Source organism: Cavia porcellus, unplaced genomic scaffold (assembly GCF_034190915.1).
Source record: "Cavia porcellus strain 051 isolate PalLab524CR breed Dunkin Hartley unplaced genomic scaffold, mCavPor4.1 scaffold_14, whole genome shotgun sequence".
In the NCBI taxonomy this organism is placed as follows: domain Eukaryota; kingdom Metazoa; phylum Chordata; class Mammalia; order Rodentia; family Caviidae; genus Cavia; species Cavia porcellus.
Genome location: NW_026947497.1, coordinates 61102559 through 61130075, shown reverse-complemented (window position 1 = coordinate 61130075; position 27517 = coordinate 61102559). Strand labels below are relative to the sequence as shown.

Sequence of the window (27517 nt, the reverse complement as noted above, 5' to 3'; positions counted from 1 at the left end):
GTACTGGGCGCCTCCATCAAACTTGCCTTTGTGTGGCTGTCTGAAGCTACGTGCTGCAGGGCTCTAGGCTGCACACCTGTATGAGAGGCTGAGGACGGTCCAGGCAACTCAGCAAGAACTGTCTCAAAAACAAAGGGGAGGCGGAGTACATGGTACACCCGGCTCTCGCAGCAGTCTAAAGCCGGAGGCTCAGGGTCAACTCAGCTATGGCGACTCAGCAAACACTGTCTCCAAATTAGAACTCTAAAGCAGGCTGGGATGTGGCTGCAACACAAAGCTCAACCCCCAGCTCCGTAGAGAGAATAGACGGCTATGCGCACATTGCCACGTGCAGACATCTGGTTTCCGGCAAAGCACTCCCTTTCCTCAACACCGATGCTCTGAACAGCGGGATCTGGGGTGGACTCGGGCTCTCATCTCTGCTCTTTCTCTAGCAGGGAGAACTGCAAAACTGGCTAGGCCAGGTGCAGCGTGCAGGAGACCCAGGGTTAGTGCCCCAGCTTCAAACACAAAATAATGAAAATTGGCAAAACAAGTTATTGCTTTAAATTTTTAAAAATCAGCCACAAGTTTGCACACATGGGCTGATCTTTCAGATTGTGGGCACCAGAGCTCAGCGTCCTCCTTTTCTCACTCCCAAGCCCAGAACAGAGGGCTGGTCAGGAAAAGGGAGCCCTAAAGGAGTGCACGTTCTGTCTGTCGTGTGTGACCAGCTAAGAGACCAGCCTCACGGCAGCATTTACATTTTTGCTGTCCAGAGCAAACGACGGAGATAGGAAACAGCTCTGCCACTTTACTTTGCGTTTTTGTTTGGTCTGGGCTGTTTTGTTTTGTTTCGTTTTGTTTTTTCAGCACTGGGGATGAAACCCAGAGCCCTCACACTGAGCCACATCCCCAGCCTGTTGCTATTTTGAGACAGGCTCTTGTGAAGTCACCAAGTTACCTACTTTGGGCTCAAACTTGCCATCCTCCTACCTCGGCCTCCTGCAGTGCCGAGATTACAGGTGTGTACCACCACCCCTGCAAAACCACGTGACCTTTTCAGAGTGTGATCCAGTATCTTCCATACTTAATTTAAAGAATGATTTTAAGTATCAGTTACAGGTAACTGAAATGTTACCCTTCATTAGATAAATATGTACATAGGAATATCAGTCTATAGCACTACCTTAGTACTAAATGAAATTAAGGTAATCCTAATAAACAGAGAAAAGAAAAAGCTATTTCAGAACACTGAGGAAATACCAAGGCTGAAAATACTCAGAATTCATAATCAAAAAGCATACATTTGCTCATCAGCAGGAGAACACTACAGAATCAGCCTCAAAAATATGACCCAATCAAAATTGTGAGTCTCTGGCTGGGAGATGGTCATGAGGAAAATCCCATTTCTCCCTCCCAAACAAGTCAACTCTAGCAGCCCCCTGGCAACCCTGTGAACCCAAATTGATCGAACTTCAAGTCACCACTGGTTTACCTGTCCTCCCAGGAGGGGAAGGACGTACAATGCACGCAACTCCAAGCTCAGACTCCAGGCCCTGCCATCCGCTCAAGACGAGCCTGCAAACTCTTGAAACTCTTGTGGTGGCCTGAGCCTGGCAGGATGCAGAGGGCCCACCTGCACCTCAGGACCCTGCCTCACACTACCGAGGCCAGACTCCACCTCTCCCAAGAGGCCCCAGCTTCTGACTGCAGCAAGACAGTGCCCTGTGACCTCCCCATATGCACTAAGCCAACAGGAGACTCACCTGCAAAGCTGCTCAGTCAAAACCCCGGACACAAAGCTTTGAGGTCCAAGTCTAGTCTCTGTGGCCCAGGAGGTGCACACAGAGGGGCCAGGGGCTGCTCTGACAGAGGAGGGGCCAGGGGCTGCCCTGACAAAGGACACAGGGGCGGCACAGGACAGCACCTCATAAGACACTCAACTCTCCCAAGTGCACACGACTAAGATGCACAAATAAATATTTTTTAAAAGCACTTTTGCATCCAGTTTTACCTTAAATGCATTTTAAAAAATCCACCTTTAAAACTGAACATAGAAGTCTGGCTTCAAAGTAAGGGCACAGGTAGCAAAGATCTATTTCATACAGATAACAACACCGTGAAATGCACCCTGAGAGCACAAGCTTACACAGTGACACACTTCTGCTCTGAGCAAAACTGCCAGGCCCACTTTCCTGGTTAAAAAACCTCTAAGCAGCACAGTGACCAGCTGGTAAAGATTTTATTTTCCAGTAAGTTGTCTTTGCAGCTCTAGTTTCTCAAAGTGGGCTAACTTAAAAATCCAGAGAAATCATGTCATTCAAGTGAAAAAACAGATTGCAGGAAGGAAAACAAAGCCACTTGGCACAGGCTGGCGTCGGTCTCAGCACTGATCTCGGCACCCAACGGTCCTGGAGCTGGCAGGCAGCACTGACACCCTGAGCACCTCCCTCCTCCTGAGCCCCACAGAGTTCGGGACCCCCAAAAGGTCACGGGGGATGCCCTGTGCCAGACCAGAAAGCCCTCAGGAGCTGTCATCTGGCCGCCTGGCACCGGCCTCTACAAATCCAAATTATTGACTACTGTCTAGGAAAACTGCCCTTTTAAACACAGAAAACGCCTTCCATGCAACACAAACAAGATCCAAATAACCTTCAGGAAGACCACTACACTCAACCGAGGCCAGCCTGGGCTACACAGCAAGTTCATGGCCAGCTGGGTTACAGTGCCAAACTCTGTCTGCAAAAAAAAAAAAAAAAATTTTAAAGTTCAGATAACCTTAAAAATACCAAAAAGCTAATGGAAATGGATTAGACCCTATAGCAGATCTGAAAGGTCATTATTAAAATTTGAATCTCAGTTTTAAGGTTCAAAACCCAATGCAGGGCTTGTGGCATCTGGAAGGCAGGTTCCTGCCGGCCAGGACACATAAATCTGGCTAGTGAGAGGTCTGGCTGGTCAGAGCACCCCTACCTGTCCACCTCCAGAGACCACCACAGCAGATCATGAGCAGAACCCCTGTTCAAAATAAGCCACTGACCATCGTAATCCGTGTGCTTTATTTCTAATACATTAAAAAATAATTTAAAAACCGAAATCTGGGCTCCCACCAACCCAAAAATTGCTGCATCTGTCTTCGAATGCTGGCAGAGTGCAAAGCTGCTCTCTTTCAAACGCTCCAAGGAGCTGGGGAGGGGCCGCTGACACCACAGAGGCCACAGTAAGAACTGCAAGTGCCATGGAACAAGCCACGGACAACTCTGCAGGCAGCAGTGCCTGGCTGCGACCTAGCGTGGGAGAACAGCATCCAGGGCCAGTAGGGTCAGCACAGGGACAAAGGATTCCCAGGACAAAGAGCAGCAGTGGAGACCGGGAGGAGAAACAGCAGGGTCACAGAGAGACTGGGAGGGTCAGTGAGAAGGGGCGGGCGGAGGAAAATCCGGGAAGATGGCTGAGCAGCATTCCCAGCAGGGACAGCAGACGCAGCCAGGGCAGCGGACAGCCTGCACACCAGCCCACCCGCAGCATGCTCTTCCCAGGAACACGCACCCACCATGAAGCAGGCAGTGCCCTGGGTTCATTTCCTGAAAGAAAGTGAGCAAAGCTTTAGTTCCATGATAAACAACTTGCAAGCAGAAGTGAGCTCTTCTCAGAAGTCTCCACTTCACTGGGGGGAAAAAAAACAAAACTATTTTCACTTTGCTCAAGTCCTAAAAAACTAATAGAAAAATAATAAAACAATGATCTAAAACATCATCAACTATACCATATTAAATGAAATAAAGGTCAAAAGTTACAACCATATACACACCACCCAGACTCAACAGATGCAAAAAAGCATTGGACAGGTTCAACACCCTCCCATGACAAAACCTTCAACAAAGCAGATGTAAAACTTTTGCAGCCATGTGGAGCGAGCATCACCTGCAGTGTCAACACCGAATGTGGCCATCAGGAAGCCCAAGGCGTCCGTCCACCCTCACCACACCTGCTTGGTTATCACACAGGGGCTCTCCACCAGGGCAGTAAGGTGAAGACAGAAAGGAAGAATGAGAGGAAAAAAGAAAGAAGGGACAGAGCGCGGGAGGAGCAAAGGGAAGAGAAGGCCAGAGAGGAAAAGCCACACTGCGACAAAGCAGCACTGCTTCTATTTGTAGATGACCTAACCTTAAAGAAGTCCTGAAGAACCCACAAAAAACCGCTACTAGAATACAAAGTTCAGTGAAGTTGCAGAATACAAAATCAATAGGTCAAAAAGCATAGTTATATAAACTAGCAACACACATCCCAAAAATGGAAGGAAACTATTCCATTTATAATAGCATCAACAAGAACAAGATATTTAGGCATAAATTTGACAAAACAGTACAATACTTATACACAGAAAATTACAAACACCATGGAAGGAAATAAAAGAATACGTAAGACAATGAGAAGATCCCTCATGCTCACGAGTAGGAAACTAATATTGTTAAATGGCATATTCCTAAAATGTACCTACATAGTCAAAGCTGTCTTTTGCAGAAATTAACAAGCTAGTTTGAAAATTCATATACAAATGTAAGGAACCCAGCACAGTCAAAATGATCTTGATAAAGAAAAGCAAAGTTGGAGAGTTCACACTGCCTGATTTCCAACTTCCTCCCCAGCTACTGCAATCTGACAGTGCAGTGCCAGTGCAAGGGTACACAGATTGGTGAGAAAGACCCCAGAGCCCCAAAGCGAACCCTTCATTGTATGATTGTTTTCAGTTTCAACTCAATCTGGAGAAAACAGTCTCTTCACCGAATGGTGCTAAGACAGCCAGGTATTTATCTGTGCTGGCCCCAACCTCACAAAAGTTAATATGAAATGAATCAGAGACATGTAAGAGCTGACACTAAAGTTCTTAGAAGAACACTCAGCCCTTCATGACCTTAGGTAGACAACAGCTTCTAAAATACGCCATAAAAGTACAAATGCGTACCCAGCCAGCCTATTATCCCATCACTTGGGAGGCTAAAGCAGAAGGGTCTCCATGAGTTCAAGGCCAGCCTAAAGCACACAGCAAGTGCAAGGCCAGCCAGTACTCTATTTCAAGGGGAGGGGGGGTGCTAAATAAGACTTCATCAAAATTGAAACTGATGTACTGACTCAATGCTAGCGAGAAAGAAAACGCAGCCCACAGGAGAACTGGTAGCCCACAGGAGAGAACACCCACAGATCACACTCCTGCTGAGCAGCTGCATCAAGAGGGTTAGATCTCTGACCATCAGGAGTGGCCCCACGCCAGGCCTGAGCACAGCAGCCTCTGTCCCTCAGGCTGCCACTCGGTCCCAGAAAGTGAACCTGAGGAAGCCCCTGCCCTGGTGGAGGCCCCACCTGGTGGGTGGCGACCTCAGCCTCAAGCAGGAAGGGCCCCTGGAGTCCACACGGGTACAGGTCCCCCACCTCAGCCCCTGCCAAAGACGTTCTGGAGCCACAGACAAACACCAGTGACAGCCATGCAGAAACTTGGCAGAGATAGTTGGGGTGGGGAAGGCTCCTGCATCGAGAGTCGGCAGCCCTCATGGAGGGGCAGGACCCCCAGGACAGGTAGGCATAGAGGCAGGTAGAGCTTTCCCAGCAGAGGCCACGCTGGAGAGCACAGCTGGGCAAGGAGACCAAAAAGGCTCCGAGGCCTCAGTGTGAGAGGAAGCACAGCCCCTGAGCCCCATCGGAGCTCCTGGCTGCATCAGCAGAAAGGGCTGCATCAGCAGAAAGGGCTCTTTGGCTACAGAGTAGAGACACATGGGGGAGGTCCAGGAGGGCATGGGGCAGCAGGCCAGGAGAGGGGGAGGCAGCAAGGGCAAGCCAGGGCTTGGGGACCCAAGCAGGCCCCACACCTGGGGAATGAGTGGACAGCACCTCATGCGCACCACCACTGAGGATGGGCACCTTTTGGAGGTGACACCCTCTGCTCCCTCGGTATTCCTGCTTTGCTGGAGCCCCACATACTGCCCAAGCACACAAGCAATGACTGACGGCTCCCTCCCCAAGAGCCACGCCAGCCTGCCCTGTCTACACAGTGCCTCCCGGGCAGCACACACAGCAACAGGAGGCCGCCAAGCGCAGCAGGCAGGCAAACAGGTCCAGAGCTCACAAGCAGCTCTGGACCAAGATCTGAGCAGTGCTGGCAAGAGCGCCACAGCCCTGGTGAGGTCCCGGGGGACAGCAGGCAAGCACAGACTCAGGGCACCTGAGGACACCAACAGTCAAAGGTTACACGGGGACAGGACCTGCAGCTACAGGTACAGGAGGCAGAGTGGCTGGAGGAGCTCGAGGGAACTAGGAGATACAGCTTCCCAGCAGTCAGGAAAGGGCAACAAAGACCCTGCAGCCCAAGGGGGCACCCGGCTGGCCAGGAGCCAAGGATTCAGTCCCAGCACCACGGTGTGCACTGTGGGTAACAGATAATGGTGTAGGTGTCTGGTGGCCAGGGACAGGGACAGAGAACACTTTAAAGTTTTGACAGGTGGCAGAGACAGCCACACACAACAGCCTAGGGGGGCAGAGTCCATGGACAGGACGAGAGGAACACAGCCAGGCGCAGGAGGACTGGTCTAAGCAGGACAAGCAGTGTGCACGTCCCACACGAACAGTCAGCAAGGGCAGCGGGTAGGGAGGCCAGGTCAGCTGACTCTGCCCTAGGGGTGGGAATGTGCGTGCGAAAGGTAGAGGGCAGCAGGGCAGGTGCCCGCAGGAGACATAGAGCCCAAGCCAGTCACCCAGGTAGAGACAGCGAGAAGCCAAGGAAGCAAGGAAGCATCCAGGCAGAGCTTGTGACTGTGTTTTATTGGTTTATGATGTCCCCGTGCCAAGTGGCAGGTGACCATGCAGTGGCTCTCAGAAGGCAGGACAGGTGTGGTCAGGTACATGAGGGAAGGACAATGGTCTCAGTGGCCAGGACAGGGAGGAGGCCTGGAGGTCAGAGCACATGGGCTGAGCTGAGAAGGTCAGAGGAGGGACAGGTGATTCCAGGTGACATAGCCAGGCATGGTCACTGCTATACAACACACAGTCATGGTGCCAGATGAGTCACCAGAGCCTGGTGTGGCCCACAGGGGAGGGGAACCCATCACAGGCTGAAAGTCCTCACCTCCGAGGGTGCCAGGGAGCAGAGGGAGGTAACGCTACGGCCACTCACCACCATGGGAGTATGCTCCACGTGCCACTCCCAACACACAACTCACAGTATGCGCAGAAGCCTGAGGCTGCCCAGCTCAGAGCTCTCCCAAGGTCACCGAGCGCACACGTGGAGACACAGAACCCCGACTCAGGCCCCACCCACGGCTTCCCAGCAAGGCACAACCACAGAGAGACAGGGTAGATTGCATTATTCATGCCCCAGCAATCGCCTGTCCCCACACCAGAGCTCGCTAATTACCCCTCACACCACTTCAAGGAGGAGGTCAGGGGCCCAGCTGCTACTAATGAGCCTGCTGTCCTCCTCACTCAGGCCTAGGCTGAGATCACCAGAGCCATTAGCAGCACGGGGCACAGAGCATGGGGGGCATGCAGAGCAGCGGGCAGGCATGTGGAGCAAAGCACTAACAGCCCAGAAGAACCCACCAGGAGAGCATCTTGTAAGGAGACCCAGTCCAGAGCCCCAGCTTCCAGGGGGCCGGACCTGACCAGAAAGCAACAGGAGGAGCAGCCCTCCTCTCTATGCACACAATGTTGGCTTCCAGGACAACAAGCTTTGTTCCACACAGCTCCTACACTTGTTTCAGGGATTAAAAAGTATTCGGCGCCACCATCTTGGAGAAAATTTTATTAAAAATGAAGAAAGTAAAGATAGCACAAGAGTCCTGGGGCCCCACAGACACCAGGAGTCGGCCCCATGCATTCATCTGCTCTCTGGGCATGGAAAGGCCCAGAAGAGTCCTGGGCTGGGGCAGGGCTTGCTCCTTCGGGTTGACCCCTCCAGGTGCAGCATCTGCACAGGCTCAGCGCCCAGTGGGCAGAGAGGACAGCAGTGGTAACTGAGCAAGGGGGGCAGGGTCACGGGCAGTGGGATATGGTGGGCAGGGTGACTACTCATGGTCACAGTGCATTGGGGCAGCTGAATATGTCAAAGCAGCTAGTGGAGGGGACCATGATGACTAGCATCTGAGGGGGCAGCTATGCCAATTATCCTGATCCGACTGTTACATGTCACACCATGATTAAAATGTGACACCACCCAGGATGGCAAAAAGGCCACACTGTGCCCTGTAAATGTGCACACTCCCTGTATCAATCAGAAGTAAAAAATGTCTTTAAAAATACCAGGCACAGCAACACTCGGCCCAGGGTCAGGGCACAAAGGAAGCTCCCCCAAGCCCTGACAGGCCCACCTCGCTATCCTCACTCCTAGTGACCCCAAAATGGTCTTCACACACTGCAAAAGTGACACAATTTCTGCCCCTAATACCACGGATTCCAAGAGATCCCACCTCTCTGCTGAGAACCTCAGTTGTGCTCCTTCCGAACCCTGCACCCTTCAGCAGGCACCTGCCAGGCATTGCCCAGCCAGCCCTGGGCTGGGAGCAGCACATCCCCCACTCATACCATCCCTTCCCATTGAGTGAACCCCAAAGCCTCCCAGCCAGTCATCCCCAAGACTGTGGCTCTGTGGGAGGGAGCTAATCTCAGACTGCTGAGCAGGTCAGGGATAAGAATGATGAGTCTGGCTGAGCCTTTAATCTCTTTACAATTTCCCACCCCTGCACCCTACCAGGGACAGGGATCACAGGTGTCCACGGAACCTGCACTGGGCCTGGCAGCACACACTGATTTACAAGGGGAAGGGTGTCCAAACTCTGAAGGTCAAACAGGGCACTGTACCCAGACACAGGGTAGTAAACTTCATGATGAACACTAAGAAAGTACCACAGAATCGCACCAGAATCCTCCGAGAACTTTCAACTCAGAAAAGCAAAAAGCAGAGATGAACTGTAATCAACTGTCACTGACACCTGGCTCTGGAATGCTCGGCCACCTTCACTCTGCTGAGAGAAGGACTTTCTCAGCCACAAAAGTCACTGTGGCTCCACTCACCGCTGTGACATGGTCCCTGCCCACTGCCTGACAACTCCTGCTGCCCTCACATTTTGCAAACCCCATCAACATTGTGCAGCAGATCCAGGCCCTGTGCAGGTCGGCGTCCACCCTATCAGCTGGCCACAGCCTGTAAGGCAGGCACATCGTGCCTTGCCACTGGGCCAGCACCAGTGCAGACCCTCCCAGCTTCCCCTGCACCCAGCAGCTGGGGTCTGTTTACAAAACCAGCCCAGCCAGGTATGATGACACATGCCTGGAATCCCAGAACTCTGGGATGCTGAGGCAGGAGAATTACAAGTTTGAGCCTGGACTGGGCAAGTTAGAAACTTAGCATGACTGTGTGCCAACATAAAAACATTTTACAAAGAGCAGGGCATATATTTCAGTGTGAAGGCCCTGAGTTCAGTCCAGACACCAAAAACAAAGAAAATTCAAACAGCTCATGTCACTGTCCTGCCCAGAGCCCTCCAGCAGCTTCCAATCACATTCAGGTTAAACTCTCACCTCCCCACCGCAGCCTGCAGGGTCAGGGTGATATCCCTACTGCCCAGAGCCTCCCTAGAGATACCTCGGCTGCCACTCTGTCCCCTCCCATTGCTAGCTGCCACCTGCTGCCTGGCTGCCCCAGGCCCAGCTGTCAGGGAAGCCACTCAGCACACATCTTAGACCCCTGTTTCCCAGCCCTATGTCCAGCCAGAGGTCCTGGCTCCTCCCATGCCTGTCTGCTGACCACCAAGGAAAGTGAACCACCATGGCTTCTGGAGTAAGCATCCCCAAGGGGGGGCCGCATAGGCTGGTTTGCTGAGTGGCCCTGGCCACCTTCCCGAAGAGAGGGCCACTCGCCACCACAGCTTCAGAGGGGTCCAGGCTTTCAGGATTTTTTTTTTTTTTTTTGTGCCAGCAATGGAACTCACAACCTCACGCTTGGCAGGCAGGCACTTATGCCGCTGAGCTAAATCCCTAGCCCCGCTTTCGGCATTTTTTATCCTGTCTCTTTTACAGCTGAACAATGTTTAAAATTCGAAAGTATTTTTTAAATGGATTTACTTTCTTTCTAAAAAAAATGCCCAGATTACAGAAGCATTCCTCAAAATGTATTTCCAACAGGTGCAAACACTATTAAAAGAAGCACCATGAATGTTTGTTCAAATTATTATTTTTGAAATGCAAGTATCATCAGACAATTACGTCACACTTATAAAATGCATGTAAAAGTGGACTTCACTGCGCTTAACAGCAGGAAGTGTCTCTACTGATGCTGGCATCCCTGAGCCTCAGAGGGCACCCTGAGGCCAGAAGGCAGAGCAGCCCCGCCCCATGGGACCTCAGCCCAGCCATGCCAAGTGGGTTCTCAGGGAGTCCGAGTCTGAGTCAAGCCGACACGGGTCACTGCGAAGTGAGGGACAGTTTCTACTACAGGTGACAAGGGGATCAAGAGCAGCGACCACCGGGAGGGACCTGCCAGCAATCACGCACAGCGTGTCCAAGCCAGCAGAGAACAGGAGCCAGCAGTGCTACGCTGACAGGCACAGGGCAGCCTGGACTTACCTGCCTGCCTCACACTTTCTGCGCAAGGCCAAGGAGCACTTCTAAGCTAAGATAAGCAAACTTTCTTCTTGTCCCACTCAGCTCTTTCCCAGCTCCACACAGGGCTATGTGAAGAGGACTCGGAAGAGAAGACAAGGAAGGATGGGTAGAGGAGCAGGCAGAACGAGGACCCAGGGAAGCAGAGAAAGGGGCAAGACAGGGCGGGGGAGGGGCAGGGAGGGCGAAGGGAGAAAGGAACAAAGGGAACAGAGGGCAGAGAAAGAAAGTAAAAACCAGCAGGGAGAGACACAGAGCCAGGGAGCCAGAGGAGACAAAGACAGAGAAAGAGAAAGAAAAGGGAAAGTCCATGGGAAACTCGGTGAAGTGGCTCATGGAAAGCTCCCGTCCTCGCCGCACACGCTGCACTATGCCATATGTGGGAAGAGCGAGGCTGGAGCTCCGCCTGGGAACATCTGGCGCCCACCGAACTTGAAGAGCCCTAAGAATAGCACAGCTGGTGTCCCGAGAGTGAGCTCAGCACCATGTGACTGCTCCTTCCTCTCCTCCACCCTCGGGCAAGGACTCCACTTCCTCCTCGGCTCTCTGCTCCCCACACCACCGGGGCAGCCGGGCTGAGACGCTGAAGCCGTCCCCTGATACAGATGCGGCAGACCCTAACGGGAAAGGCAGGTGTCGGCAAGCATCTGGGAAGAGTGACAGAGTGCCCAAATGCTGAAGGGAGAGTTCTGCTAACGGGCAGAATGAAGTCCCTGAACAGACTAACTGGAGCAGTTAGGTAGAGAAGACCTAAAACCCCATCTACTAGAGGTGGAATTGCTAACGAAAAACCTCTCCACACAAGGAAAGGCCAGGATGTCCCTAGGGAACCTGCCACCGGGGCGTGGGTCCTGACCTCACCAGGACCGGACTCCATCTTGGGGACACCAGTCTGGGACAGGGAGCCAGTCCAGCCCAAAGAGTGTTGCTAGGAGGAAACCAGCTCCGCAGGAGAGGGGGGGCGCCAGAGAGGAAGACAAAGAACAGCCCTGGAAGTTTTAACCCTCTAGGCACAAGTTTCTGAAAGGAATTCCTGTAGTAACAATCTGCCCGGAGAGGCCTCTATCGGTTTAAGAACCTGCATCTCCGCACGGGAGGGGAAGGGCTGTGCTTCAGGGGGGAAGCCCAGGTCAAAGAACAGACTCCTGCTGGCAGGGATGCCGCTCTGTCTCCATGGCAACAGGAGCAGCAGCTGAAAACTCCGGAATCCCCATTCTCCTCCAGGCAGCACATCCTGACCGCCAGGAAGAGCCAAACACACACATCACACGACCGATTGAGGCAAGGAGGGCCACACGTCACAGCCCACACTCAGGGCTCAGGCCAGCATGCCTAAGCATGTGAGCATGCCATCCTGAGGTCAACCAGGTAATTATATCAGTAGCGATCACACAGTTGGCTAAAAAATGGGCAATCATTAACCTTCCCTACTGCTGAACACAGTTGCACACAAAAGACCGTGGCTCAATCCTTGTTAACGCTGTTAAGAAAGCTTGGCAGATCCACATGTGGACTTACAATGCCAGAGCCACTCCTGCCACAAGCAAAGATGCAAAAGACAAAAACTCAAAGACAAGGATCACAGTGTTTTACAAGCTACCACATATTTTGTACATTATTCTATTTTGTTGGAATGCTTAACATGCTGAGAAGAATCCTATAAGACACAACATCCACTCTGGTTTCTGTCACCCTCCCAACCCCATCCTTGCCCTTCCCACGCCACACCCCCAAGCCACACTGCCCTCCTCAGTTTCCCTGGAGAGCTCTCCTGGTTCCACCACAACCACCTAGTGCCCAGCCAGGTCACACCACAGCCTGAGGCCAGGAGAGATCAGAGGTGCCTGAAGGCCATCCTGTTTGCATAAGCTTTTGTGCTGTTTATCATAGGTTTTCTTTGGCATTTGGAGTTTCTGAGGTACGGGGGTGGGAGTGTGGCTCGGTGGCAGAGTGGTACAGTGCTCATCAGAGCATGCAAGCCACACAACACAGGCACAAAAGTCACTTCTATTGGCTTCTGAGTGTTCTCAGTGCCCTTGCTTAATCACCCACCCGTCCAACTATTCAAATACAGGATGACCAAAAACTGCACATGATTTCATTAATTTTTATAAGACAACAGAAGGAGAAATATAAAAATGACAATTTTATGAAATTTGCTCAATACAAGAATCAAGTGGTGGAAATGACACTTGGCGAGTGAGGCTCTGGACAGAAGGAAAGCAAGTTTCGCAGCTCTGGCAGGTGTCAGGAGCTTTCCTCTGGTCCAGGCCCTGCCCACAGGGGCAACAAAATTCCCTGGACAAACCAAGGATAGGAAAGATAACACCCAGCTTTATTAAGTACTCAGCAGATGGACTACAGAGCAGACTGTTACAAGCACCACAGAATCCATACTGCGTGTGGCCACCCCAACATCTCTGCGAACAGCAGAACCCCCATGACACAACAGCAAATATTTGCACACCACTCTGTGTATGCCAGCCTGAAGGATCCTGTATCTCACTCCAACTCACCGCGGTGACCCCGTGAGCCCCACAGCCACCCTAAGAATGCCCTCTGCATTCCTGGGCTTCCCTGACCTGTGGCCCCTGCTTTGTGATGCAGGACATCTCCCGGGTCTGCACAGCAAGGTCCCCACCCCTTACCTCAAGCACAGCTCTCTGCCCAACGGTTGGGTAAATTCCCACGGGCCTGAATTCCTCTACACAGAAGCCTGCTAAGCACAATGTGTGGGAAACGGGACTGTCCAGGTCCTCACCAGCACACCCGAGCCACTGTCTCCACCTTGGAAACCGCTGGCTCACCCTGGACTCTGCCCCAGCCCGTGCCTTCCTACTACTTCCTCATGGCGTCTGCCTGAGCTCACAGCCTCTGCCCACTCGTGCCCACAGCACCCCTCCTGACCTCACACCCTATGCCACAGGAGGTCCCTGCGCATACCTCCCAGCCACAGCCTCCACAGCAAGTGCCTGTCATTCTCCAGGTGGCCTGGGACACGGTCAACGAGGTGAAGCCAGTCCATCTCTTGTTGCCACAGACTTTCTCTGTCCATGGAAACCCACCAGCTTCTCCCCTTCTTGGCCTGATGACCAAACGTGGATGTGACTTCCCTGAGTTCATGAGCAAAACTCAGTCTGGCTCCCGTGATCACTGCCTACCATGCCACTTCTTCCAAACAGGACTCAGCACACCAGCAAGGGAAAAGCTTGACTACAAACAAACCGAACCCCAGGAGTAGTTACCGTTGCTGATATTCTTTCTCAATGAGCATCATTTCTCTCAAACGTGGAGAGACTCAGCCCAGCTAAAAGTTTTCCAGGTAACAGTCAATCGGTAAAACACTCCTCTTGTACTGAAGTAATCTCTTTTCTGTTAATACAAGCTACTTCCCAATCTCCTAAGTACAGTATAAACCCATCTATTACACCAGTCAACAGTGTCTTGCTTTTCACATCTTTTATCCACTCTTGAAATAATAAAAACATTCTGCTTGTTAATAGAAAGTGGACTTTCTCAAATATGCAACAACAAACTACATATTTTCCACAAGAGGCCTTTGGAATGTCTTGATATCTGTGTCTAAATATCAAATCCTAAGGGATTTTTCTAGTGCCTTGGGACCATTGCAAAGTTAACTCTTTTTCCTCAAAGCCAAAGCAGGGAAGTTGGTTGTCAGATGAGCAAAACCACACCCCACAGCAATACTCTCGGCCACAGAGGCTTTTCCTGTTCCTGCTGGCGCCAAGGCCAACGTGTCCCCCAGGGCGTGGCAGGGCTGCCCCATAATGATGTGTGGAGGACCAGATCAGGGAGCTCAGAAACACCCCCCACAATGATGGCTAACGCCAAATGCTTACTTGGGCCCAGCAGGGCACTAACACAGGCAATTGTCCTAATAAGGTCCTAATAATGACCCAAAGTTGTCCCAACAGCAGTGATGCAGAAACAGCATGCAAGTTCTACAGCTCTGGGCTCCATCCCCAGCAAGGCAATGAAGAAAAAAAACACGTTTTTTACGTTTTACACGTGTTTTCAACACGGCCAAGCACCCTTTTTAAAGAGGAAAAAAGAACATATACAAGTTGTGTGTTGCATTTTAACCCTCTAGGCACAAGTTTCTGAAAGGAATTCATGTATTTCAGTTAAATCTGAAGAATTCTAATTTTCAAGTAATGAATAGTACTGAGAACAGAACTGTCCAGTTCACAGAACGGCCACATTTTGTTTAAAACACAGCCTAGGTGCTGGGGATGTAGCTCAGTGGCACAGCACCTGCCGGCAAGCACAAGGCCCTGAGTTTGATATCCTAGCTGCGAAGCCAGAAACATCAGGACCACCGCCTGGGTGACAAACCTTTCTTCTCCACTGTGAAGCCCGGAAGCCAGCTATGTGCAGCAGCTTGTGCAGCAGCCTGCACAGCCGCACACTCATAGACAGAGCACTGAGACACACACATCACACTGCTGGACTCCAACAACATCTCCCCCTCCCCCTGCAGCACTACACATAGAGCCTCTGCTTTTTTTTTTTTCTTCTGGTTTGTCGGTGTCTTTTAATCCCCGGGCACAAAGATTACCAATTTTAACTCCATACCATGACAAGAATCTGCTTGTCCTTTTAGTTTAAGTGAACCTCCAACTTTCTTCCCAGGTTTCAATTCTGCGGTACAGGCCAGACCCTTTCTCTAGACCCCTCAGCTGACAGAACAAGATCCCTCAAGTTATATCCTAACTCTGCTGCCACATTTCTGAGGTCTCAGACCATGACACGCGCACTCTCACACCAAGAGGCTGACCGAATGCACTGCTAAAACCCTGTGTTCAGAATCACAATGCAGGCTCAGCAGTGGGGCACAGGCTTAGTATGTGCAAGGCCCTGGGTTCAAGGACCAGTACCCACAACGACAAAAAGAAAACACATTGGGGAACTCAGTTGCCTTTCTTCTTCCCTCCACCAGCTCACACCCTCCAATTTTCATTCAAAAGTTTAAAAAATAAGGAAAAAACAGCGGGAAAAACCAAAAGCACACAGGACCTGGAAGCCAGCAGCTCTAGACCAGAGTAACACAAGTTACTCTGCCCAAATGAAGAATTTCAGTGATGCCCAAGAGTGAACCAGCAACCCAGGGGCAGGAGGGTGAAGCCAGGACCCAGGATGGGACAGGACAGAATGGGGTAAGTGACACAAAAGAAACAACCATGCCACACTCGCTAGGGCAGCCATAATGCAAAACACAAAGAAACAGCAAGCACACAGCAAGCAGGTGCCAGGAGGCTGTGAAGAGCCCGAGAGCTGTGCTTGCCTGTAAGCTGTGCTTGCCGGTGGGAACCTAAACTGATCCAGCCTCGGTGAGATGGATGAGCAGCTCCTCCAAATGTCAAGCCCAAAACGGTCACAAAACCGAGCAATTATCCAGTACCCCAGAGACCTGAAGGCCCAGAGATGGCGGAAGGACAAGAACACACAACATGAGGGGAACACACGGTGGGACGTGGTAACCCTGCCCAAGATGACACTGTGATGTTTACTACCACACAAAAGGACCTCGGGGACACAGGGCTGGGGAAACAACCACATTGCACAGCTGCACTTCATGAGGTTCTGAGCACTGTCAAGCACACTGAGACAGGGCTGCGGGGCACAGAAACGGGCAGAGAGTTTCAGCTGGGAAGATGAAGAGGCTCTGAAGACAGACAGGGTGGTACCCATGCGATAACGTAGACAGACCTAACACTATCGCACAGTACACTGCACCGTGAAAATGACAAATTGTGAAGGCCTCATTTTGTCATTCAGCATTCTCTAAGATGGTCACTGTGCTGGGGCTGTCCTGTGACCCCACAGCCAGGAGGGTTTGGGCACTTCGGGGGAAGAAAAGGACTTCACCAAACAGTACCTGCTAGGTTCTGTGGGGATGTGGCAGGAGCCCAGCAGGCAGAGCACCACACTTGCGAGGTGCCGGAGGACAGGGCCAGGTGGCATGGGCTGAACCCTCGCCCAGCTGCACTCTGCTGTCCAGACTCGTGATAGACATGCCCCAGTACAAGTGATCCAGTGCTTTAGGTTGCTCAGCAGAGCAGCACGCTGCTGCCCTGCTGGGTGGAGGGGGAGTGGTCTGCTCCACAGAACTCAGACTGGCAGCCAGCATTCTGGGTATGTGCAGGGGGAGGTGGCACCAGCGCCTGCAAGGACTGGCTGAGAAGCAGTGCTGCCCCTCCCCAAGAGCCCTTCCAGTTACGCTTCAGTTATGCACAAAGAAGGGCAGAGGTGGCATGGGAGAAAGGGATCAGAAACCTCTTCTGAGAGCCTTAATCCTCCCCCTGAACACACACAGAAGGCTAAATGAAGCCTGGGGGCCCAGCTCTTGGGAAGGCAGGAAGGGAAGGGACACATCCACTTGCTCCTCCCAACATCTGCAAAGCCTGCTTTGTGCATCTGTGTGGACACAGATGGTGCCTCACAATAAGGATAAGGCCTCTGAGGACGTGGGGACAGTGCAGGTTCAGGTTGGGCAGATCTGAGACTGCAGGTGCAAAGCCTGCAGGTGACGCTGCTGCCCTTTCTTGAGTCGGGCACACTACTCCAATCAGTCAGCCTGAGCCAGGACAGCGAGGACCAAAGTCAGGCAGAACCGCATAGGTCAAGAGGCCCAATGAGCAGCACCCTCTTCCACACCTGTTCCCTGGATTGTATCCACCTGGTGCCTGGTGAGAAGCTGGGATCCATTTGGCCCCTTGGAGTCTGTCTTCCCTGCTCCACAGGCTTCCTAGTGATCCTTAGATGGTTTCTACACCACTGCTCCTGGGGCCCAGATTCCTAAGTCAACACGCAGGTACAGGTATAGCCAGACCAGTTCCGATATTGCAAGGGTGGTACTGGGGAGTGAATCCAGGGGCCTTCACTCTGGCTACATCCTCTTATTTTGAGACAGGGGCTTGCTAGGTTGCTAAGTTGCTCAGGCTAGGCTCAAACTTTTGATCCTCCTGCCTCAACCTCAGAGTGCTGGGGTTACAGTATAAGCCACTGTGCTCAGTTCTCTAGAGACATATTTGCCACATCCCAAACAATAAATTATTTCATACGGACACAATACCAGGAGACAAGCCTGTGCTAGTTCACATCCATTCTACTCTTTGCAAAACTGAAAAACCAAAGGCTTGTCTATCAACATCAAAAAAATCCAGACATATGGTGCTGATATTAAAGAGCTGTCTGGAAAGACTGATTTCATCAGAATCCCAGAGGAACCAACAGAGAACTTTTTAAATCCCGTAGTTCTCCTTCCACATATAAGCGCTTTTTCTCTCCAAACCCAGAGAAAGAAGAAAGAAAGAAAGAAAGAAAGAAAGAAAGAAAGACAGCTAACCAGCCCCACATTCCTAAGTCTAACTAATACCCATTTCAAGAGAGATGGATAAACCTGTGGCAACGTAATCCTAGGCAGGACTTCCTAGGAGCTGATCCTCGTGGATGTGGCCAGCAGGCAGTGGCATTTCTGCGTCAACAACCTCACGCTGTTTCATAAGGAAGTCCAGTCTCAGGAGGAATGCAGAAAGGGGGAAGCGCTGAAGGGGAAGCTAAGCAGACACTTTCAGCCTCCTCATCCACATGCTCGTGTTTATGTTCAACTCATTATTTTTATGAGATTCTGAAGTCCCCTAAACATCCACAGCATATTCTTATTTACCCAAACGTGGATGGTCTATCACCCAGTAGTTCTTTAGTTTATTAATTATACTTCCTCTCGATGTCAGATCTTTATTCTCATTAGTATAAATGTCAGTCCGTTCGCTGGGTAAACGACCTGCCTTTTTTTTTTTTTTTTTTTTTTTTTTTTGATCTTTTTGAGACAGGGTCTCTCTATACAATTCAGGCTGGCCTTGAGCTCACTTTGTAGCTAAGGTTGGTCTCGAACTCGCAACGATCCTCCTGCCTTAGCCTCCCGAGTGCTGGGATTACAGGCGTGAGCCACCACACCCGGCTCAATGACCTGCTTTTGAGTGTCCTGGTGTGTCATACAATCTAGACTTAGAAACAACCAACTCCAAAACCCTCAAACTAGGGTACCTGCATACTTAAGCTGGGAGCCTCCCAGGACTTCAGAAAAGACCAGGTACACTGTCCCTGAGCATTTCTGACTGAGACAACAATTTAAAGTGGCTTTTGCTATATTAAAACAAGATGAATCCAAACCAGGAACCACAGCATGCACCTGCAGTCTCAATATGGGAAGGCTGAGGTGACAGGATCACATGACTGCAAGGGTCCCAGATCAGCCAAGGCAACATAGCAATACCCTCCTATCAAAAATTTTAAAACAAATCCTACATTCCATTCTTCCTCATTCCTTAAAGGACCCCAAACCACCCAGCCACTTGGTTAACACTGAAAGTGTTAGAAACCTCAGGCCATGCTCCCAAACCCTGAGTTCCCTAAGTTTCCATTGCTCCGAAGGTTACAGGGGCAAAATTAAGCGTCAGTGTCACCCATTCTGCAGTCAGACAGAGGCCCAGGACTGTCCTGAGCCACAAGTGACCACCAGAGAGGTCTGCCCCTTGCAGTCTTCCCAGAATGTTGGCACACAGCCCTCATGGGTGCCCTGCCCACAACCTCTTCCGCCTCAGGTGCACCGTGAATGATCCCATAATTAAATGGGCTTCCAGTGAACAAGCTGCACAGAGCTTCTCTTTAAGCAGCTGCACACCACCTGGCAGTATGCTATTATGCCCCACCTCATCACAACTTTGAACCCCTCAGTACTGAACACAGCCCCTTCTGTACACAACTAAGAAGGCAGGCAGGAGAAGCACTGTCAGAAGGCAGGCCCTTCCTCGATAAATCCGTGCATCCCACCCTGACCCCAGGCTGCAGAACGAAGCCTACGAACCATGCATCTCCTCTTGGCTGGAGTCTTCCTGCCATCTCCAGCCTCCAGAAGAGGCACGATTTTGTCTTCCCCCACAGAAACCACAGAGCTTCCACATTCAAACAGGTTAAGCAGATTGGGGTCCGTCTGCAAACACCAGGGCCACAGCACCACTGCTGATTGTTAAAGGATCCCAAACCACCCAGCCACAAAGCACACAACTTCAGCGCAGACCACACAAAGGCTTTACAGAGGATCCACAGCCCTTGGGGTTCACTTCAGCCCTGCTCCATCCCATGTCCTTCTCACAGGAGCCCTCAGTGGAAAACAGAGACTGTCCCTTGTGGAGGAAGTGGCCATCAGCCTGCCAGTCCGCTGGCCCTCTTCAGTGAGTGTGACACCACAGAACCATCTGAGGGCCAATGAAGCAGGGAAGCCCAGGCCTGCTCTCCACACTTGGGGCACCAGGTCCAGGTGGGAAAGCTGGGGCCCTCCCACAATGAGGCCTACTGTATGGAAGGCCAGGACAGGGACATGACAGAAACAAAGTCCTACAAGATGGCCAGCAGCAAAATGCTTTTGGTTTGGAAGTTGAAAGTTTAGCCAATCCTTTCGATGTAAACAATGCTCTATAATTTTCAAAGCCCTTTAAAGTATTAGATCTGATTTGCACAACAGACTACAAAAAGCAACTATAAGATCTGATTTATTATTACCACTGTGGGAGCTCCACTGGAAAAGAAAACTGAAAACCCTCCTAGAGCATCCTAACTTTTACAGATACTTTCATTTGTTCCCTTAATGCTACCATTAGGTGAAGTTAGGAACCCAGGTCACAGAGTCAGGAGAGAGGGGAGCCAGGCTCTGAATTCTGGTTCCCATCCCAGGGCCAGTGTCCTGAACTCACCAGAGTGTGGGAGCAACAGCTGCCCAGCCGGGATGCGGACACCCTCTGGGGAGAGCTTTGCCAGTGATGGAAACCAAACCTCACAGATCCCTGGGGCTCCGACAGGAAACGCTCTGGTGCTGGGGCCAAGCTGAAACCAAAGCCGCTGCACTGGCGCTTTCTAGCTCAGCTCAACGCCCGCCCCTGGCCCTACGTTGTCTGGATCCTCTGTGATAAATGGGATCAGGGGTCGAAGAGCAGGAGGGCGAGGGCGAGGCTGCCATCTGTCACCTCAGGTTCCCGCTCTGCAAACCTGGCCACCAGTCACCTCCCCGAGCTGGGGGCGCGCCTGCAGCCCGGCCTGCTCCGCTACTCTGGAGTTGGGAGCTGGAGGATCCACGACTTGTTCCCAGTGCAGCGGAGGCCCCTGCAGGAGAGGAGCGGGGAAGGCCCTGGAGCGCTCTGCACTGTAGCGTCAAGCGGCAGGGTTCGGGCAAGACGTCGGAGGCCTGGACTCTCGCGCTCGGGTGGCGCAGGGATCAGGCAGGGGCGCCTGGCTGCAACGCCCCAACTTTCGAACCCTCCTAACACAACTTCAGAGACAAGCTGCCACCGCTGATTACCTGCTGGTGGCCGGTCTCGCAAGAGAGCGAGGCCGGGGCGACTCTGTGGCGCTCCTGAAGGTCGCGCTGTCACCGCGGCGGCCGGGACCCGCACAGGGCGACACCGCGGGCGCAGACCCGTTCGGCTCCCGTCCCCGCGTGCTGCGCCGGCCCGCCCCGGGCTCCGCTCCCGCGCGGCGGGGACTCAGGGCACCGGGGCTGCGGCGCCTCCCGCGGGGTCACGAGCGCAAGTCACGGACTAGGGCTCGCGGGCGCGCCAGGTCTCCGGGGCGGCGGGCGGGGAGCAGGGCGCGCGGCGAGGGCCCTCGCCATGGTTCCAGGCGGGCGCGGCGCGCACCTCCCGGCCGCCGTCACCGCGCCGCGCAGGTCCCGCCCACCGCCGGGCCCGCCAGTCAAGGCTCCGCCCAACACCCCCGCCCTACGAGTCCCGCCCCAGTCACGCCCCCTCGAGCCCCGCCTCACGGGCCGCCGCCTCCGAGACGCCCGCCGGCACCCGCGCTGGCTGAGCGCTCGGCTCCGGGGAGTGCGAGTCCGGAAAGCCTCGCCCCCGCTCTGTGCGTCCGTCAGCCGGAAGCACGGACCCGGGGCGGTCCTCAGGCCAAATCCCTGCCCGCGTGGAAGACAGCATCGGGCAGCCTGAATGAGGGCCACCAAAGGGCGAGGGCGACAGGATAGGGAGGGGCGGAGAGGAGTTCGGGAGCAGCCCGCGCTGCCAGCAGGGCGCAGAGTCCGTCCTGTCTTTTTGAGACTTCACAGGCTGCTCTCCTGCCTGGCATCGGCCCAGAGGGCGCGGGGAGGAGACTGCGACCGGAGCCGGAGAAGCTGGAGGCCGGCCCGACAGGGAAGATGGGTGTTGCAGGAAACCCATGGACACCAGTTCCAGAGCGCGCCAGGCCTCGGTACAGGCTGGGCTAGCCGGCCCGGGACCACACCGAAGGGCAGAGGGGCGAGCCCTGGCCACAGTGAGCGCAGCCGCGGGCCTGATCTGGCAAGGACAGGACCTTAGAAATGCCCACGACGAGGAGCAGCCCCTAGACGGGAGCGAGGAGTTATCCCCCAAAATCTCAGTGTCACAAAAGACAAAAGGAGGCATGGGAAGTGTCCCAGATGAGAGGCCAAGAGCCTTGACCACTGAATAGGACCTTGAAAGGCAGTGGGCGGGGTATAAGGGACGTTCCAGTTGAAAAAAATCAAAATCCACGTCATGGATGAAATTCTCTCAAATCAATGTTAAATTCACAGATGTTGATAATATGTACTACACCTGTACATGAGAATATTTCTGTCCTTAGGAAACATACACTGCAGGGGTAAAGGGGGAAAGACACACATTGATAGGAAAGAGTGAGCGATACACTGACAGAGGAAATAGATTGGTGACCCTGGTGCAGGTGTACTAGAGCATTTCTGTAAGTTCAGATTTATTTCTATTAGAACGATTTTGAAATAGCGTCAGGAGGGGGTAGGAGGGACGTAGCAGAGAGTATAAGAGGGCAGCATAAGGGATCCATGTGTTTTGGGGATTAAGTATCTTAATTGTGAAGTATAAAATTGTGCAGAACTTATACAGGTATGAGAAAATTGGAAAATCTGAGTGAGAGAGTTGACTTGTACTCCTGTGGGTAACCCACTTGTGACAGCATACTAAGGCTTCAAAACTTGCAACAAAGGAGACTATGTGATGCTTTTTTTTTTTGGGACAGGGTTTCACTGTGTAGTTCAGGCTGGTCTTGGGCTCAGCCTGGCCTCAAGACTCATGGCAATCCTCCTATCTCAGCCTCCCAAATGCTGGGATTACAGGTGTGCCCCACCACACCCAAGGATGCATCATTTCTTAACATTTAATGTGAATCTGAAGTATGTCAGAATTTCTATCACCAAAAAATTAGCTATTTGCCAGGCTCATATGTGAATGTGTGTGGCCCCCCAGGGATGAGTGACAGCAAATATGCAGAGCTGTCTTTAAGGACTTGACTAGAGGTAGTACTGTAACCAACAACAAGGCCACTAATGGGAAGAGACCAGTGAAAGCGTAATGGGTAGACCGACTCCTCTGTCATATTAGAGGGCCAGAGTCTGTGGGCCTCACCTTCCCATTTTCTGGAAGCCTCAAGGAAAAAGGGCCCCATGGTCACAGAAGCATCCTGTTCCTGGTAACCCTGAGCTCTGTCAAATGTACTTTTGCCAGCTGCCTGTCACTTCCTTTATGCACAAGACTTGGTCAAGGTTGGCACAGAATCTTGAAGTCACTTGATCCATGGAGTCCCTGGCTGTGGCCTTCCAGGCACAGCGTCCTGACATCTGGTTCTCAGCCTGAGAAGCAGATGAAGGACCATGGGTCCCACTGAGGAGGAGGGGCTGCTTCCTTCTCCTACCAGCAGGGGTGGAGGAGCAGGTGGCAGACAGAGCCCCCTGCAGGGAGTGGCCTTCGAGAGCCACTCAGAGCCTGGAGCCACCTGAGTGGCTGCTGACCTGCTGCCACAAGTCAGATGCAGGGACTCAGCCAGGAACCAGCTGGGCACACAAAAGAGCATCACCAGCTCCATCCAATGTCCAGCCAGCAGAGTCTGCATCTGGCTTCCCGTAGGCCACAGACAGCACTGCATTCCTTCCTGTCCATAGGTCAGGTCAAAACCAACATAGGATTTTGACATTTGCCACGCCCTGAGTTTATGACTGGGGGAAAATACAACAAATACCATCCATCTAGTCCATGCTGCTGAAGAAGCCCAGAGACAGCAGCACCCAAAGCTAGAGAAGTAGAGATAAGTGACAGAAGGAGTTCAAATGCTGTCTGGATCAGCTTAGCTCCCCAGGAGGCAGACCAGAGAGCTGCTTTTGGGAAGTGGCTCCATGCAACAGAGGTGGAAAAAAGTCGGAAGCAGAAAGCATGAGAGAGAAAGAAGATGAGGAGAGAGAGGTAAAACCCTTTGAGCAGCTGGGGCTTCGTTAAGCTGGGGAACTGGATAGAAGGTTCTCTCCTGTCTCCTGCCTCCTGTCTCCCCTTGGTCAAGTGGATGGTGAACAAATCAAATCGGCTAGGGTATGACTCAGAACATGCATAACAGATTCCTGACTCACCAGCGGAAAAGCATCCTGTGACCCAGGATTCTTTGTTGCTTATTCATTGCTGCATTTCCAGCACCTAAAACAGAGCCTGGTCCATAGAAGACGCCCAGTCAACAGACCCAAGCTAACATACTAGTTTAGGTCAACAGAAGAAGGAAATACAGAAGGTAGCTGTACCCAGGTGGGTGCCACCAGCCTGGAGTTTCAGCACTCAGGAGGCTGAGGCAGGAGGATCACTAAATCCAAGAGCTTGAGACCAAGTTAGGCAACATACTGAGACCCTGGCTTTAAAAAGGAAAGTAAGGAGGTGCATAAGTTATTCTTCAACAATACTTTGCAAGTGCCTGTTTGCAAGTGGCTGATGTTTGGCAGGGCCAGGCAGATAGGGAAAAAAACAAGTGCATTCCTGCCCTGGCCTTCTGGTCTAGGGGAGGAGCTCAGTGAGTTCGTGGGGAGCATCTAAGGACACACACACCTGAAGTGGGGTAATTGGCCAGGGAGCCCTCTAAAAAGAACACACTCAGCAGGGAGGGCGGGGGCCATCGTGGCAGGTGGAGGGAGAAGCCCAGTGGAGAACAAAGGGGAGAGGTGGCCCTGGGCCACCACCCTGACCTTGGCAATTACCAGTTTCAGATAAAGAGTCACAGGGACAAATCGACATTTCTAAACCCTCCTTCCGATGCTGTGTGCAGAAGCACCTGGAGCCAATGCTGATGCTCACGGACAGAAGGGGTGGCAGAGGCTGTAGGATGAGCAGCCCGGAGCCAGTGCCCCTCTGCCACTGTAGTTACCAGAGAGCTGCTCTTCCCCCCACACATACACTGCATGGCTACTGGAGTGCAGAGCTGGGTGACTGGAGGGTCATCAAAGCCGCAGACCTCAGACCATCTTTCACTGGCGCTGTGGGAATAGAAAGAGAAAATGCTTTCATTTACTCAATAGGTGTGGGGAACAGGGCAATGATTACAAATAAAGTCTCAGGATGTGATGGCGGGTGCCCTCCTCCTCCTGCCCCACACAGGCACATTCCCAGAACAACCTGCCTCCTTCCCGAAAGAAGCAAAGGTCAACCTTACAGCCAAAGTGCGCTACTGGGAACGAGCCATCTGGGTTTAAGCTGACATGCATGGGGCATGAGGCTGCACCCAGCAGCCTGTGACATCTGCCCTAGATCCTCCTTTGGCTCCGTAAGTGGCTGTTACAGCCCGCAGCTGACAGATAAGGATAGAGAATCTGCGCACACAAAGTCCCACGTCCCACGCTGTGGCCAAACCCACATCCCACGCAGGCTCCCCAGCCTGAAGGCTGAGTAGACTCTTCGCTTCAGTCTCAGGCTCCAGGAAAGGAGAAGAATGAAGCTGGGAGGAGATTCTGTTTTCGGGCTGGCCAAGCTCTATCATGATTTAGGGGCCTGGTCTTGTGCCCCAGTCATCTATCTCCCTAAACTACACCAGACATGCTCACCTCTGTTGAAGCCTGCAGGGGACTCCCAGCCACCCCACAAGGTTGGATCCTTTGCTCACCCCAACCCCAGCTCTGCCCTGCACGCTGAGCCCTGGGCCTGAGACTCAGAAGCCCATGCAGCTGTGCGGGAAGCAGCACCCCAAAGAAGCGGCTGGGGGAGCTGCCTTCCCCTCGCACTAAGCTCAGCAACTGTGATGTCTGCTAGATTTCCAAAGGAATGAAGTGTCCTTGTTTTACATTTTGACAAAATCAGCAGCAGAGAGCACAAAAAGAAGCAGGCACAAGCCAATTCCAGCGCCAGACCCTCTGTGCCTGCAGGCAGCTCCAGGCGCAGCTCGGTCTGGCCCTGTATTGTGCTTCTCTGCCGAGCTATGCCGTCCTGCAGGTCTCTGTGTGGGGCTCTTCCCCTGCACAGCCACACACCCCACTTAAGAGGTCATCACCTCCTCATCCTCCCTGTCCCCTCTTGGGGGCTCAGCTTGGACAAGGGCAGAGTTGCCTGCTTATTGGTCTGCAAGCTTACTGTCTACCCCGTGCCTCCATCATCCACATCCGCAGTGAACACGGGTGGATGTTACAGCTCCTGGACCACAGTTCCCGCAGCCAGGCCCCCGGCAAGACCCAGGGTGCCTGCAGCTCCTCCATGGTCTGACTCAGCCCTCTCACCAGTAACCATCACCTCCTGGCCCTGAGCTCGCTCCTGCTGGCATTCTGTCTCCACAGTCTGGAATCCGTTGAGTCTGCCACTTCCCACCATCTCATACCTTCCTAATACCTTCTTGGTTTCTCTTTCTTTTATTTTTCAATTTTCTGAATTGCCCAGGCCTGGCTCAAACTTGTGATTTTCCTGCCTCAGCTTCCCAGAGTGCAGGTATTACAGGCCTGTGCGGCACACTCAGTGTCTATAGGTTCCATGGTAATTGTGACAGCTACTTTTTTGCACATTCCTCCATCCATACCCTCACCCTCGTAGCTGGTAAAGCAAGCTGCATAGAACTGACTTTCTGCCTTCTCTGCCCACATAGGTGCTGACCATGGCTACAGATGACTGGCCTTGCCAAAGGATCTCAGTGTGAGGTGGGCTTCAACACTGCTACACTGATAGTCCCAGTCCATCCATTGTCCCAGCTTCAGGAATGCCCCCCAGAATAAGGACACTTATTCTCTGCCCCCCAGAGTTTTGAATCCTCCACTTCTTCACTGTCCACCGAGGACCTTTTTGTCATCTCGTTGAGGAAATGGAAGCAACAAAAGAAACTCCGCATTCTCCACCACTACTGATACCCTGCAGCCTCAGCTGAACCAAACCCTCTGCAGATACTGGGATACCGGAAACAGATGGTCTCTGCTCTCACCAAAGCCAGCTTGCCCCAGAGAACCAGACCCCACTCCTTGTGATCTGCTGGGTCAGGCTAACTTGTGGCCCCACAGTGCCCTATTGCCCAGAACCATGAATGTGACCTTGTTTGGAAAAATGGACTTCCCAGATGTAATTAAGTTAATGATCTTAGTTAATGAGATCATCCTAGATTATCTGGGATAATGATAGTGGCCTAAAAGATAAAGACAGGAAACTGAAGACAGACAGAAGACGAGCAACCCAGAGAAGAAAGCGATGTGAACACAGAGTAGACAGATGTGGCCGTGGTCAATGGAGGCCAGCAGTCACACAAAGACAAAGAGACAAGGAATGGATTCTCCTCTTCCATGGGCAACACTGCAGCCAGTGATCCTGCAGGATCTGAGTGATGCAGAGGTGCCGCTCAGTGAGAAACGTGTGTGAAAGCCCTGGGCTCCATCCCCAGCACCCACCCCCAAATGTGAGTAATCTCATGTTGCTCCTCTATTCAAAACTACTCCAGGGGTTCACCATTTCCCCCCAAATACAAGCAAGAGCCCAGAGCAAGTACTTCTCTGCCAACACTTCAGTTTCAGATTTCTGGCTTCCAGAATTGTGAGAGAGCAAACGCTGTGATT

The 27517-nt window shown here is 52.4% G+C and overlaps 1 protein-coding gene across 1 annotated transcript in view; it reads right to left on the bottom strand.

Moving 5' to 3' along the window:
• The window catches only part of Trak1 (trafficking kinesin protein 1), a 147412-nt gene extending 126227 nt beyond the window's left edge, over positions 1–21185 (bottom strand). The window contains exon 1 of the mRNA XM_063260965.1: positions 21008–21185. The gene's annotated coding sequence lies outside the window, so the exon portion shown is untranslated. The remainder of the gene's footprint in view (positions 1–21007) is intronic.
• Positions 21186–27517: the final 6332 nt, after the last annotated feature.